General features: G+C 39.8%; 1 long non-coding RNA gene across 1 annotated transcript in view; it reads right to left on the bottom strand.

The window, feature by feature from the left end:
- LOC118406838 overlaps positions 1 to 12,926 on the bottom strand; it is an 18,341-nt gene extending 5,415 nt beyond the window's left edge. The window contains exons 1-2 of the long non-coding RNA XR_004830087.1: positions 12,788 to 12,926; positions 9,436 to 9,569 (exon numbers count right to left, since the gene is read on the bottom strand). This is a non-coding gene — a long non-coding RNA (uncharacterized LOC118406838). The remainder of the gene's footprint in view (positions 1 to 9,435; positions 9,570 to 12,787) is intronic.
- Between the last annotated feature and the right edge of the window lie 2,924 nt (positions 12,927 to 15,850).

A 15,850-nucleotide genomic window follows, 5' to 3' on the forward strand; every position in this document is an offset into this window, starting at 1 on the left:
CTCCTTTAGGAGAACAGAGGAGATTTCATAAACACTATATGTCATTTTTGAGCTAATTAAGAACACTCGAACAACACTGTCTCCGGATTAAGAAAAAAGCGCCGATCGAGAAGTAATAGAAGGACACACTTCTTCTGTATCAGGGTTATCTCGTGGTGGAATAAGCTACCAAAATCTGTGGTGACATCTCCAAGCGTAAACTGTTCTGAAGAGAGACTGGATAACCACTTGAGGCAACACAGGTCACACTACATCTTAAAAGCCCTGGATAATCTGCAGTTATCAGGGATGACAGTGTTTTGAGAATGAGTGAGTGGCCTAAATAGGAACAGGGGTTCCTACCTTTGCCAGAAGAATTCTATTCTACTCTAATAAATTGTTGGGGTTTCAGTCAAACAGGTGCCAGGTAGCAGTCGTAGGTGGCACTACTAGTGATTGTCTTTCATTGCAGACGGCGTCCTACAAGGGGCCGTGCTCGGACTGTTATATTTCATATTGTACATAGATGACATGCCAAACTACTTAACCACTGAAGGTCAGATAGTACTCTTCAAAGTCGGTTACAAGAAATGTTGTTTTGAATACTGATTGCAACAGTACTGAGAGGTGGCTGGATGGGAATAGACTGACAACTAATGTACCTAGATACGAGTCAAGAAACAGAAGTTTTGAATTTTGTGTTTTCTGCTAGATATCGGGTAGGGGTTTCATTTTTTAATGAATGAATGATTGTAGTCATTTATTGTACATTGTTGGTTAAACGAGCCAAGTACAGGTCGCAACAAGACATAACATGGATTGGTATACTATAACAGTATCACAAATCTACTCTACACAGAAGTTCGGCTTCTTCTCGCGTCTTGGTGATTGTGAAACTGTAGGACTGTATTGGTTTAGCTATGGTTGGTTTGTCAAAGCATATGAGGATTATAAACTTGTCAGTGCTATTCATGTGTCTAAAGTGAGGGAAGCTACTTTCTTTATAAAAAGATAGCGCATTTCTATCTTGTCATACATATCACAATCAACAGTGAAGTGCACGTCATCTTCTACCATGTTTGAAGTACAAAAATGGGCAGACTCTTAAATGAATCATTGCAGGTCCCTACGGTCAAACTCGCATCCGGCCGTAGAAAAAAAAAATCTTCTTACATAGGTGTATTTGTTTGGAGGGAATTGCAAGCTGTGGTTAGAGTGGCCACAACTCACCACTCATTTAAGAAACTTCTGAATCCGACTTTTAATCCCTAGGCCCTGTTTTACGATTCGGTGCGGATAACAACTGTGAGAAGTGGTATGATTGTGTTTCTTGCAGGGTGGACTTGTCTTGGTTAGGTATACTAGTATACAAATATTTGTATTGTGTTTAAACTCTATATATGCGTGTACTCAGGGTCTCCCTGGTAAGCAGTGTTTATCCACCCTGATTATGAATACAAATATAGATAAGTTGATTCAGTGTTTGAGGAGCGCGTGCCGTTGCAGGTTCAGGTGTTTAGAATCTTTGGGACACTTAAGGTATGGAATCAGACGTTTGGTTATGAGTATCATCCGAATCTAGGGAGAATGGTCCTGGGAGCGCTTGGCCCTAAGGAGGACGAAGAAATCTTCGTTCTCGTTTTTTACTGCCATTGGCATTTACTAAAGAAGCTAAGTCTCTGCGTAAAACGGTGCATGTTACGGTCGGTTTACCGGCATCGGTTGAAGTTAAGCTGAGCAAGGGGAAGTAAGAGGAATTCCTTGGCTGTGCAGTTCTTGATAACCCCTTCAGGCTTTAGAAGCGGGATGGGTGCGTGGTATTGGAGTTGCAACTCTAATCGATCTTTGGCAAAGCAGTGCAACAAAATTTTTCGGTTCTGTCTTAGTTCTCCATAATATTTTTAAGGTGACCATTTGTGTATTCGTGGCCTCGTCCTTCCTCTCAATCCTGTTTCGAACTTCGCCGGGTTACTAACAACCCTCTACTTACGTAGGCCCTTAACCAAGGGTTGAGGTTCGTCTCAGGGCTGACCTTGGTTGGCTCGAGTGTTGTCGCTGTTTATGGTTACAGTTTTCAAGAGAGTTAAGGTTTCCTCTCTTGCTATCGTATCGAACAGTTCGGTGAGCGGAAACTTGCTAGACGCGATTGGTCTTTTCCTGACTGGGAATATCAAGATCCGTTCGACCCTGAGTCGGCGGCGCAGCGGGCGCAACAGCGACAGCTCCGATTTGTCGACTTCCGAGGTCGGCCGTGGGATGATTCCAACCCTAGTGCTCCAGGTGTGCAGGATATCGCGTCGGGGTCTGTGCAAGCGAGTACAGCTATGGTCAAGTTTACAGACCCTAATTCTTTTATAGCAGGCCAATTAGGCCATCATACTGCGGAGTGGAAATTGATTTTGGCCGACCATCCAGATAAGGATATGCTCTTAGAGTGGGTGAATAAAGGGGTAGACGTGTACAAGTTCATTACTCCATTTAAAGGCAAGTTTCGGGGAAATCGAATTAAGGTAGACTTTCCTGAGCCGCAAGTGTTTGTTAACAACGTGTATTGTAAATCTTTTGTGAAGTTTATTGCTTCCTTTCCATTATTGGATAGGCTGGAAACGGGCGCAATCTAAATTTTGGGGGAAGGTAGGTGAAGGCGCACCACCCTACCTAATAATGCTCTTAACGGTGGATCAGGCTAAGTCTCGTTTGTGTTGTGATCAGAGATATCTGAATTCATTCATTATAAGGATTGCCCGTTTGTCTTAGATAAGTTGGTCGACGTTACCAAGTATGTTAGGCCAAACACGTTTCAAACGAAGTGCGATGATAAGTCGAGCTACGACCACATCTCGATACATCCAGAATCTAGGACGCTGCTTGGTTTTCAGTGGGTGGGCTTCTGGTTTGTTTGTAATAATCTTCCTTCTGGGTTCAAATCGTCGGCCATGATTTATAACACGTTAGGTTTGGCCGCGACAAGGAGAGTACTGTCAGTAACAAGATCAAACGCAGCGCTAAATTTGTATATTCAACTCCAACAAGCTCCCCTCTTTCCATGACTGACAGCCAGTCATCTCTCATATTAACCAAGGCAGATGTGGTCGAGCGATTAGGATGGTAAGCGGGTTATGCAGTTGACACAATATCGTTTAAGTTTGAATAGCGCAAAATCATGAACAACTCTTTCGAACACTTTGCTCGCACCTCAACACTGAAAGTAGGCTGGTTGGCCGGCTGTTTTTTCCAGTCAGTCGCGTTCTGGAATTCTTAGGGAGGGGGCGTACTTTTGTGTCTCTCCATTGACTGGGGAAAAGGCCGGGGATTAGTGACTGATTGACAATGGGGTGCACAGGTGCGGCTATATACAAATATGGCAATCTCATTAATCTGTTTTCCATATGGTCCACAGCGCATGATGCTGGTATAGGTATGTCAGTCAGCAGCCCCAGAATGCCATATCTACTAATTGTCTTGAATTAATTTCAGACGGCATTCTTTATGTGACATAATTGAATGAAGAATTTTATGGCACATTTTTGCCCCACTGGGCTAAGTACAGGTCATATGGTAACGGTTATATATATATGCAGCAATGGAAACAATCACACACGTCTACATATGCAGATATGCATCTAATCTATTCTAGTACATTCGATTTCCTCTTGCTTCTTGGTAATTGCATAAATGTAGCTAGCTGTATGGTTAATTAGAGTTGGTTTATCAAAAGCTGTCAGGAATAAAAGTTCTCCTTGTCGTTCAAGTGTATGAAGTGGGGATATTTACTTGACACATAGTCAAATAGGATGCTCCTATTGCTATCATACAACGGACATTCCACAGTAAATTGTACTTCATCTTCTACTTTACCTAAACTAAAAAAAAAGGCAGTTTCTTTGCTCTAGAGGACTCTGGTTATTTCTTCCTGATTCGATTCGTAATTTGTGACGACTGATTCTTAGTTTTGTGATGGTAGATCCGTGGCATAAATTGGTAATCTTAAGATATTCTTCTTCGTTATAAGATTGTTTTAATAATCGGTATGTTCGTAGTTTATTTTTCGTAGTCTCAGCTCTTTTATTGTTGTGGATTTCAGATAGAAAGGTCGGGAAATAAATATCCTTTCAGCCCTGATAGATTAGTGAAATAATTTGAGGTGTACTTGAGACTGTTGCCACATTTTCTCCAGAGAGTTGCGTACACCAGAAGCCCAACATTTAGCACCAGATGCTTCTAAATCCATTTGGCACAAGAGAGCTTCTGCTTGAAGGTTGTCAGCTGGCACGTTCTTACAAAGTCGAATGGAATATGTGATGGTATTTAGGTAGGCCTCCAGATATATTATGTTGATCAATTCAGTTCAGTCACAGTTGGATTTGGAAGATCAATATCTGTTCTGTAAGTTTTGTTTTTGTCAATATAATACTAGTTGTTGGTAAAGTAATTGGCAATGTCAGATGGTTTGGTATGGAATTTTGCCATCAACTTCCACTCAGGATGGGGATTGGGTATTACAGCGACCCGGTGACTGCAAAAACTGCAAGAGAAGATCCATATGAAAGGCAGGGTATCACCCCGGACAGACAGTGCCCATGTTCGTAGGAAAACTGACTTCATAACGACTTTTCGTTGGGATTGTAAGCAGAATTGTTTGGGTTCTCCTAGACAAGAGGTGCTCTCGTCAGTGCGTGGGCAAACCGTTATAATTAACTTTGGTGAGGGTTAACGGAAGCTCAACCTGGCGTTTGTTGAACGCAGGACGTGAAAGATAGGTACTGTGATGCGTCGTTTTTTCCGCCCACAAGTGTGATAAAACCCAAAAAAAAAAAGAAGTTTGGACGGTGGCTTTGTCTCATGAGTGAGAACTAGTACATATGCACAATCCGAGAGAGTGTTGTCGGTGAAGATATCAGTAAGACGAGTTTAAATGTAGTGCTAGACGGAGGCGGTGACGTGCTTTTGTGGACAGCGAAAGGAAATAAAGACAACTTCGGAGTCTGCGATAATAGCTGGTTTAGGTATGGGAAAGTGTTGAGGTTTGGGGAAAGTAATGAGGTGTGGGGAAAAGGTGTGAGGTTTGAGGAAAGGTGAAAGGTGTGGAAGTCAAGACGTGGGTAAGATTCGGAAAGCTTTACGTGATGAAACAAGCCCGAGATGGTGCGCATGGAGGTGGGACCACGGAGGACTTTTTTGCCCATACCTTAACCTTCTTCCGGAGATTCGCCTGGGGTCACTGCGGATAGGGTACTATTCCAAATGAGGCACATGATTGCTTCTGACCGGGTTTCGCGTCGTTAAGAGGCGACACCTGGTCGGGAGCAGTCCACGTGCTCTCATTAACCACCTGTACATCCTCACCTGTGCATAGAACCTTTTACACGCCCTGCGCCTTTCATTCCCATATGTTGGCCGAGCTACGCCGGAGAGGTCGGACGGAGGTAGCTGGGGAGCTTTATAGAAGTAGAGGGACATGGACGGAAGTGACTTGAGGGTGTATGATTTTAAGTGGATGGTATAAAGATATGAAGAGGGTATGGAAAGACAGGCCTATGAAGCTGGGAACTAAATTGAATCCATAATGCGTCTGAACTTTGGGAGGTTTCGTACGGTTTAGAAACTTGTCAAGCGACATCAAGAGCTTGACACCATCCTGGAGATGGTAACAACACATCTTGAACTAGGAACATGGAGAGGGGTCTATTGTTGCGTTCGTCAAGCGCGGGAGAGGTGGCTAGGCCTGGTATACTTCTACCGCGGATGGCTTTGAACTCGGTTCCAAAAGGGAAAAGAGATAGGGCGGCAAATGATCTAGAATGTCTGGCGGGGTTTGGATGAAGTAAGATTCTTTTGGTAAGACACTGGATAGCGGGAATTGGAAAGCTGTGGTAGCCCGCTTTGGAGGTAGCTGGGATGCGGCGAAGAAGAAGAAGATGTTGGATGAGTTTAGGGCAGCCCACCGAACATTCGCTAATCCAGCCGCGGACAAGAAGATTGGTGTAGCTTTTGTCAGACCGTCCCCGTTGCCGTGGATGTGTTGCACAAGAGACGTGGCACGTTTGGGGAAGTAAGGGCACTAAAACACCCGCCCTCCCGCCCTTTTTTCCATTCTCTGCTCGTAGACCGTTCAGTGACCCTTCGGTCGACACTCCGGACTTTTTTGCCCATACCTTAACCTTCTTCCGGAGATTCGCCTGGGGTCACTGCGGATAGGGTACAATTCATAGCTAGGGTATAAAACTCTCTACAACAAAATCTCTTTAGTGTCACTGACAAAAGACATCGGGTGACTGTCTAAAACGTCTGACCGTTTCCAAAATCATATCATTGCTAAGTCGCTTGATGAGTAACTGGTTTTTGGCGAATCTTGTTACCTGGATGTCTAATCTTCATTGACTAAATACCATCTACATACACCCAAGGATGTTTTGATAGATCTAGACCTTGTTACACATCAAACCCCAAAGTGTGACAAATCCGCCATGAAACTATAACTGGTACTGATCATCGAAAAGAATACATCGCGCGACAAAATCTATCTACAATGACCTGAGATCATACATCAAAACCCAAACCAAAAGTGTGACAAATCCGCCATGAAACTATATCCTATAAGGTACTGATCATCGAAAAGAATACATCGCGCGACAAAATCTATCTACAATGACCTGAGATCATACATCAAAACCCAAACCGAGAGTGTGACAAATCTCCTATGAAAATGTTTCCTATAAGGCCACACCAATTTAATTTCTTGGTTCACGGATTTTTTCATAAAAAATATGGAGCGAGAGGGCGAAATAAAAATAAAAATAAAAATTGTAAAATGGTTGGGGTAAAGGTAAGGGCTAATCCAAAGCATAAAGAATAAAAAGTTTTCAGCTTGAAAAAAGTACAAAAACACTATTATTGTACAGCAAAAGCACCTGTACCCACACTTTAAGGAGCTTATAATATAAAGTCCAATTTGCCTCACCAGAAAGTTGGTGAATGGTTTCATTAATGGTGAAAATTTGCTGAGTGGTAATTTTTATTTTTATTTTTTTTTCCAAAAAATAGGAGCGAGCGAATCCGTGAACCAAGAAATTAAATTGGTGTGGCCTAAGGATAAATAAACACCTTAGTGTTTATCCAGCCAAGCTAAGTGAAACCTTTTGAAATCCCGCCTGAACTTTGACCTCTCCGTCTGCACACTGATAATTGAATCTACTGATCTAGAAAGTCATTACCTACTGTAGAGTTCCAAATTATAGCAAGGAAAAACTTTCATCTAATAGACTATCTCCAAGCACTTTGAAAATAACTTCTAGTTAAACCTTTTTGTTCTAGCATCTATTTTAACAACAATGTATGCTTAGAATTGTCCAGACATATCATGAATAGAAAGATTTTATGTCCATTCTTCTTGACACAAATTTAATGAAGACATTGTTGACGTGGCACTATCTAAAGAAGACAAGAATCCTTTGATCCAAGTTGATACACGTCGAGCTCCTTGTTAAAAAGACATCTAAGGAGCAGAACCTGTTGCTTTTGTATTGACTACATCATGGGGCACAGAAATGCTGTGGGTGCGGTGACACCATATTGTATGACGTATATGTAATAATAACATGATCGTCAGGTCATCGTTTCAGATATTCTTCTTTCAAAATATTATGAACTGTTATGTCTGCGTCGCTGTTATGACTTGTTGTCATCCTGCATACAAGCGATCCTAAATATGTTTTGAGAGCAGATGTAATTGATAAGTTAATATAATTGAACAGTACATAAATCCAATAATCAGGTGCTCGGTACGACAAAAAAACATTAGGCTAAGTTTTGACCATTATGTAATGCCCACAATATTATATATATTATAAATTTCTACTTTTTGTGGTATCAAATTGAACATTGATATCTATGTTTAGTGATGATAAAAATAGGCAAGGCACATTTTCACGATCTTTACTTTCCTAGTAGATAATTTACGTATCTGATGTATCAGATGATGCTTCAATAGACACTGCTATCCTAGGAATGTCTACCCCATTATTAGACGCTATTCATTCTTGTATCACAGGCATTATACTTTCTACTTAAGGGCTGATGACATAACTTTGAGGTAAAACACAAAGACGCTTCAACAATGAACACTCTATAAGAAATGACCAAGTGACCTGTAAGTAACATGGATTTTTCACAATATTTGTTCAGATATATTTCTCATAAAGAGCTGAATATTTCTGACATCAACAATGCTGTTCAATGATCACCGACTTATACCTTTTTACTTAACGTTTGTGGACACTACCGTTGAATAAATTCTAATGTACATGGTATTAGTAAAGTGATCATTGTTGAAAAGACATCACTCAACTGAGGGTAAGGGCACATTAATTATTCATTCGAAGAAAATCATGTTAACTGAAGAGAAAATAAGTATCTATAAAGAATAGAACCCTTGCTATGGTAAGAATTCCTTTCGCTGTCTGCGGATATTACTCATTACATAATCACACTTTCTTACCAGAGCTTCTTTGGCTTTCATAAGGATATGTATACCTTTTGAGAGATCTATGCTTCAGTCAATTATTTATGATCATTACATTTCATCAGTATTGTCGCAATAGGATACACGTGAGCCATATGCAACATTGTCTTTATCAAGCATATTCGCAAAAATACTATACAACGAATAAAACTTGAATAGCACCACTAATATGTATTGAATCATTATTATTCAGATGATGCCACATGTCAAATCATAGGGCAAAGTGATGGCATTTGAATGTCATCTGGGGCCATACCTTGCTAGAAGGAATTCGAAGCATTTTGTGTCTCATATGGATAGTTTTACTATGACTCATGACAGAAATACGTTCGGAATGTAGAATAATGACATATCTAAGGAGCTAAAATTCTAAAACTAGGGCATCACTGTTTCTACTACCTTTGCTTCTGTGTCTTTATAGAGGTATTCTTAAGCCTCAGTCGAGACAGCGAGCACTTTTACAATACCTACCTACCCATATGGTTCTCCTAAAATGCTAAAATATCCCGTACAATCGTGCCTTCGGGAGCCATGTGTAGTACGTACATTGCCAACACGCAGTTACTCAAGCAACTGGATATGATTTTGAAAACAATCAGACGTTTCAGATAGTATTCACTATCTTTCGTCAGTGACACTATCTTTCGTCGCTGACACTATCTTTGGTCAGTGAAACATAATGGATATATTTAAAACGCCTGACCATTTGATTCCAAAACCATATCCAGTTTCCTGTCAATGAGTAACTGCTTTTTGGCGTATCTTATTACCTGGATGTCTAATCTTCATCGAAGTAGTACGTACATTGCTACATTGCTACATAGCGAAGGCCGCAGTCCAAATACATCAAGTCTATGACCCTGTATGAAGTCATTGCTTCCACTGCTGCCTGACATTTACGCATCGACAGGTAGTATTACCCCGAAATGACTTACCGAAGGGTGCCAGAAAAGTCGAGGTCCGCCTCGGATTGGAACTCGTCCAGAGTCGTTCTGTTTAGGTATTCATCATAATACACGGACGAGTCGTCATTCGTCATTTCCGTTTCCGGTTCTGCTAATCTACACACCTAAGTCGGATGGGAATGTATGAGATTTTCAAAATAACGCACATTTATGTAAATTAAATTTAAAACACCTTAACGTGAAAAGCTCATAAACAATATAAAACCAATAATAACATAAATCAAGAAAGAAGAAAACAATAAAAAGAAGGTTAAAAGTTGCAGCCTGCCGTTTTTTGGAGCTTAACTTTTTAATGCTTGTTTTGCTATGTTATGAATTGATTTCTTCTCTAAATATTTTGATAAGCATATTTTTGCATTTTCGTAATATCATTGCCTATGTGCATTATGACAATATTTGCAATGACATATATCTGAGATATGATGTCAAGAATTCCATCATTTTCTATAGAAAAGGGTAACTGTACTATCATAATTTCTTGTATGCAGCTAAGATACGTTGTAAAATCTGATTTTTTTCACATATGGCAGTTTAAGATATGTGATTGCATATTGCTAACTTTCTTTTATAAACACAAATACTTGTCGTCTTACAACTTCTTACAAAGGTGATTGCTTATAGTATGGGAGAATATATGGATATACGACTGTCGCCCCAATGGTATTCGGACCCGGTACTGGTTTTCGAGGACGAAACCTCAAAACGTAAGAACTATCAGTAGAGGATGAATGGATAATGAGGCAACTTGAAGGACCTGATACTGTTGTAAACCCCCCCCCCCCTTCATTGTAAGCAAAGCATTCGACACGGTAAACCATTCTATTCTTCTCAAAAAGCTAAATAAATATGGCATTAATGACACAGCACTCAAGTGGTTTAAGAGCTATCTATCAGATAGAAAACAATACGTCACCCTCAATGGCTATACATCTTCATGCAAACTGATAAATTGTGGAGTTCCCCAGGGATCAATTCTGGGACCCTTATTGTTTTTAATATATGTTAACGATCTTGCTGAAGCATCCAAAATATTCTGTTTTATCCTATTTGCTGATGATACAAATCTCTTCCTCTCACATGCAGACTATGATTCGTTAATACGTCTAACCAATCAGGAATTAGAAAAAGTCATCACATGGTTCGAAACCAACAAGCTATCAGTTAATATCAAAAAGACGTACTATCTTATCTTTTGTAGTAAAAACAAGACATATAATAAGAAAAATGCCAATATCTTCCTAAAGAACCTTCCTCTATCCCAAGAATGCCAGGCTAAATTTCTAGGAGTACTCATTGACGATCGACTAACATGGAAGCCCCACATTGCTATGTTATTAAATAAAATTTCAAAAACTATCGGGATCATAGGGAAAATTAGACATCTTTTATCCCAGAGAACCTTTATAACCATATATAACAGTCTAATCTATCCATATCTCATGTATTGTAATATTGTTTGGGGAAACGCCTACAAAACTTCTCTACACCCTTTATTAATTCTACAGAAAAAATTTCTACGCATTGCGACATGTTCGAGTTTCTATACTCACTCTTCACCACTATTTGAGAAACTTAGAATTTTGAATATCTATGACGTCAACAGATTTCAACTTGCTCTTTTTACAGCCCAACACATAAACCATACTCTCCCCGATACCTTTGACAGCTTTCTTAATTTTCGCTCGCAGTTTCACAATTATCAAACTCGCCAAAGCACAAATCTACACATCCCCCTATTCAGAACCTCTCTTGCCCAAATGTCTGTCAAATACAAGTGTGTTAAAATATGGAATGATTTCCCCCCCTCCCTTAAGAATCTAACTTCCTCTCTCCCGACTTTTAAACGTAATCTGAAAATCCATCTGTTAATCCATCCGAGCCCCCTGTAGTAGCCACATTTTTTTTCTTTTTAAATCATATTATCTTAATTCATTCCATTATTTGACTATCCTTATTGCATTATTATCATTTTTTAAGTATTATGTTGATTTATTATTTATTGTTAAGCCAAACCATTAATTACTTGTTTATCCTTATTACATCATTACCATTTTCGTTGTATTACGTTACTTTATCAATCATTGTTAATTCATACCATTAATTACTTGTTTACCCTCATTGTATCATTATTATTCTATGTATTACTTTACTTTATTATTATATATGATAATCAACTTTGTTTAGTTTAAAGGAGGAGGGCTAAGTATAAGCTTCTCAAGCTTTTTTCCTCCTCCTGCACCTGTTTTATCCATTGTTTTCGTTTTTTTGTTTTAATGTAATATTTTGTGTGCGAATAAATAAACAAACAAACAAATTGTGAAGTACCAAAATGGCTTCCAATTGAAATATGTTGACAGCTTGCCGAAAGAACTGGCAGCGTGTGATTAATATGACACCTTTTCTGCACGCGATTCAGGGTCATTAATAATGCAAACAAAGCAAACTACGTCAGGTCTCATTTTGTTTATAGGAATGCGACTGGCAATTCACAATGCAATATGGTATTCAATGAGAAAGCATAATGGCTATATCAGACTGATTACATAGCATTGTATACAGACGTTGCGTCATACATAATGATATATGTGCGGAATTTCTTAGAAAAAAGTCGTAGAACCGTCCTTGTGGTAGCAAAGGACATTATATAGCGTCCTTGGTCGTAGTGAATTAATGATTTCCATGCGAAAGTTATTGGCACTTTGGGTCTTAGCAGTATGCACTGTCATTTCTAATACTAGCAGTATGTGATGGGAGTTTTCCCTGTGAGTGTAGTGTCTTCTTATTGTCGTTACTACCAATAATTAGAGAGTGTACATGTCAAAGTGAATTTTGTTGGATGTGCAGACAACTGACAGGTCATTGTAGATAAACAGTATATATCGTGACCTTCTTCGTGCCCTGTGGGCGTGACACTAGTGCAACAGGATAGGCTAAATACGCCAAACAACTGAGCTTACTTCTACGTAATCACACATATTTGACGTAGCAATGATTACAAAAATACGTGCAGAAGATGAAAGATAGTTAAAGGTTGATCTAGTATAATGATAAGTTGGCAAGCTTCTAGTCATTCAAACCACGTTGAAAGGAAAGAAAATGTGGACCCCTCCCTTCGGAGTCAAATTCCTGAAAGGTTGCGACCATTGTACGGATAATGACAGAGCATACCGCAAAATTGTCCTGGTAAACACCATGAACCAGTGAGATTGTCACCAGATTATCAGCTGAAAGGGAGGCGTTGCCATACCAACCACCTGTCAACTGTCGTCTGAAAACCATGCCTGTCAAATCGTCGACGTTGCAAGAAAATAGAAAGACTCACCAGGCGCAAGCAGTAATTTTATGAAGCGGGGCCTTGTTCCGATGGGTTGTTAGGTTTGGCCTTAGTGTGAATATTTTAGTTCGCCCAGACATAGCCAGAACAACCGGTTTGCAATGATGGGCTCCATTATTGCAGACAAGGCCAGGTGACCACGTGACCTTTCACTTCCGGTAGGTCACATCAGACACCTGTGCAATGAATAGAAACAATTTGCAGGAACCGCACGACAAAAGCGAGGCTTATTGAAATCTTCAATCAATTGACGATTCGTTGAGACTAAAGAGAAGAAAAATCCAGACCAGAAGTTGGAAGAAAACTTGTAACAACATGAAACAAAGCCGGTTTTCTTTGAAGATAAACATTGCTTGTCGAGGGATACAAATACCACGTTTGATGGTTAGTAGAGAGACTATGATTTGTGAGGCGGAAGGATTACATAACGTTTCCTATTTCAATAGGATCAAAGTTGGGAACCGTTTTGATCCTATTCCCATTAAGTGGGAAAAGGCATCTAATTTTCTCATTTGACTATCATCATTCTGTTTGCCTTCGACTGATGCAAGAACAGTAGTGAAGTCGTGCGTAAGGCCTGTTTGTACGGACATCTTGCATTTGTTATTATACCTACGTGGAGATATTATTTTTTGTGCGTGTCTGTCTGTTTGTGTTTGCCGGATTTTTTTTTTTATTCAGCATAACTCAAGAACCTCTTGATGGATTACGATGATATTTAGTATATAGGTAGGTGTTGAGAAGACGAAGGTCAAGGTCAATTTTGTGCCGTTAGTATGTGACCTTTGAACAGCAGAGGAACTTTTGTATCTTTTAACCTGGACATGCTATGGTCTTCATTTTTTTTGTGACAGATAGCTCGTGATGTAGGGAACAAGTGACACATGTTTAGGCCCCTATTAAACAGCTTGCTCTGAAACTGTAGGGGCGTTTTTTCACTGACGATTCTGTCCTTGTAATGTCTAATGCTAACTTAATTTGCAAATTGGTATTGTGTACTTCCTAGTGCAAGTTTTTACATGTCATCTCATATTACTAAAATGTTCCTTTCTCCCTTGATACGTATCTCTTTAATCTGTTGAGTCTCCCATTTTCTTCAAATGTTTGTTATTGTTGTGAATACGAGTACTGTACTGGGTCCCCAGGCAACGAATTCCACTCTATAATAGTTCTATCAAGGTACGAATATTTTACCACATCAATTCTTGGATTATAACTTTGGTACTTTCTTGTCCTTGCCCGAGCTGGTTTAAGATATTCGGTCTTTATTTATTTATTTATTTCATCTTGAAACAGATGGGTAGCCCCTATTTCATCTTGAAACAGATGGGTAGCCCCTACAACAGTGCATAGTTGGTCATACATGTCAAATGTCAATTGTCATTGAGCAAGAGCGCCATCTTGCGATGAGCAAAGACCTGGTAACATTCGACGAACAAGTATACGTAGAATCGTCGATGAATTAAGAGACTCTTTTTTATACAACGACCGCTTTATTCTCACCAAAGTTTCTGTTACTGTCTGTCATCTTCTTCAGGGCGATTCTGATTGGTTCACGTAACCAGTTCTGACTGGAAACGTTGTTGAGAGTGAAGCAATGGTTGTGTAAAAAAAGTACATAATCTACGACGAAAGTAGTCGTGCTGTAGATGCTACCAGTTATCTATGTTTAGCCTTGATAGTATAAAGGAAAATCCAACTTTGTGTGTAAATTTACACTTAAGACAGCAATAAGCACCTAAGAAAAGCTTAAGATTTTTATGAAATAAAACGTAAGGAAAATCATGTATTAGAATAGACGGCGATAATCTAGTATTCTTGCTAGAAACTGCAGTCAAACAAAAAGGCAAAATTTAATCAAAATAATTTCAATTGGTGTTGTAGGACACGGTTGGGCGTTGCTTACATCTTTGCTCATGTACATCTTTAATCAGACACCCTTTTTGACGGCACACACGTCCTCATTTAGGGTTATTTGTCGACGCAAGTATAGTCTAGTCTCTACCAGACTCCGGATCGCTGGAAATATCGTAGAAATGGAACAAATCAGAGGAGTAAGCCGGCCAGAGGAATATAACCGGCCAGGCAACAGCACGCAATCGCCCTGGGATCCCCTCCTGTTCACTGTCCGGTTATATTCCTCTCTATTTGTTCCATTTCTACGATTTTCCAGCGATCCGGAGTCTGGTAGAGACTAAGTATAGTCGTCCTTGGTATTTAAGACTACAACAAACCATGTCATTTACCCGACGGAAAAGCGAAGACATCAATTATTAGAAGTAGAGATGTCATCTAATTGTGTGTACTACGTCACAACCCTGGCTTTAAATATCCTCTGGCACGAAGGACGGGTTCTGGTGACGTCATAGTGCCGGAAGTGCGTTGTTGTCTGTGCCCAACAATGTCCAGGTGTCCAGTAAACAGACTGGAAACAAATGCCTTCAACAAGTGAGGAAATGACTAAATGGTGCCGAAACAACCTTCCAACAGTTGAAACAAGGGTATTCTATTTACTGAGTAGACACGATTTCCGAAACGTTAAGAAATTGATAACTTTAAAAATCAGAAAATTCTGAAGATTTTGAACATCATTAGCTCTTTGCTCCCTTCAAATACTAACGCCGTGACTCAGGATTGCAAATACTGATTGACCTCACAATATTATTACAAAGACCCTGTACATGTCCTTGAAATCGTTGCACAGAAGTTGCGTCCTTTGTACGAAGATTCATTAGGTAAGATGAAAATCTAGGCACCTGTTAATGTTGTTGCAATGCGGGGTATACATTCTCACAGTGTACACACACACAAACACACACAAACATACCCCATCCCGCTTGGGCACACATGCACACACATACACATACCCCCTCCCAAACACACACATGCACACACACACACACACACACACATGCATACACACACACACACAAACATACATAAAACACTAGAAAGGCCGACATTTGCTTGGGAGCAAATACAGCATATTGCAATCCATCTTCATACAATAATAGACTCTTCCAGAACACCCCTATCTATGCAAAATGGACC

This window comes from Branchiostoma floridae, chromosome 19 (genome assembly GCF_000003815.2).
Source record: "Branchiostoma floridae strain S238N-H82 chromosome 19, Bfl_VNyyK, whole genome shotgun sequence".
Taxonomy (NCBI): Eukaryota; Metazoa; Chordata; class Leptocardii; order Amphioxiformes; family Branchiostomatidae; genus Branchiostoma; species Branchiostoma floridae.